Source organism: Morone saxatilis, unplaced genomic scaffold (genome assembly GCF_004916995.1).
Source record: "Morone saxatilis isolate NCDOM2014 unplaced genomic scaffold, NCSU_SB_2.0 Contig17, whole genome shotgun sequence".
Classification (NCBI taxonomy): Eukaryota; Metazoa; Chordata; class Actinopteri; family Moronidae; genus Morone; species Morone saxatilis.
In genome coordinates, this window is record NW_023339729.1 from 10,167,430 (window position 1) to 10,168,168 (window position 739).

Sequence of the window (739 nt, forward strand, 5' to 3'; positions counted from 1 at the left end):
TCAAGGACATTTGTGAAATTATCTTCACAGGCGAGGGAGCAAAGATCAATGACAGCCCAGCTTGCAGAGGGTTAACCCAGTCTGTCCCAGCTGTAGGAAGGGTGCAAATGAAGGAGAGAATCTGTCACTTATCTAAAATATTGTCTCTTTCCACAAAACACAACAAATGCAAGTGTGGAGAATTATGTGAAAGAGACATGACAAGCATCAAGCAGCAGAACATTAGTATGATGGACATTGATGAATAGACATCAGTAGAAGGGAAATTCAGACCCAGTGGCCTAATGGATAAGGCATCAGCCTCCGGAGCTGGGGATTGTGGGTTCGAGTCCCACCTGGGTTGCAAGGCATGTACATCCCAAGGGAAACTGTTGTTCCGCAAGCTGAAGAAGACTGATGGTGTCTATTATAGCCCTGTTTCCTTCCATCAATAAAACAGAAAGATTATCTGTAACACACAGTTTAAGGTGAGGATCTCTTATGTGCAAGACCAAATCCAGCACATCACCACAAAACACAAACTAACTTGAAAAGATGAATCTTTGTCTGCTTGGCAATACTACTGGTTTACTGCTGATTTGCTGCTTTCTACTGAATAATGTATCCTCTTACTCCTGCAGTTATTACGACAACATGTAAACATGTAGAAGTTTAGGGACAGTACTAAATGTCACATGAGCATGAGTACATTGACAATATAGAAAGTAATTGGTGGACAGTATTTTACCTTTAAAATGAC

The 739-nt window shown here is 41.1% G+C and overlaps 1 non-coding gene across 1 annotated transcript; it reads left to right on the forward strand.

Moving 5' to 3' along the window:
- Window positions 1-270: 270 nt before the first annotated feature.
- On the forward strand, window positions 271-343 carry trnar-ccg. Its single transcript has one exon. It is a non-coding gene; the product is annotated as a tRNA-Arg (tRNA).
- The last annotated feature ends 396 nt before the right edge of the window (window positions 344-739 follow it).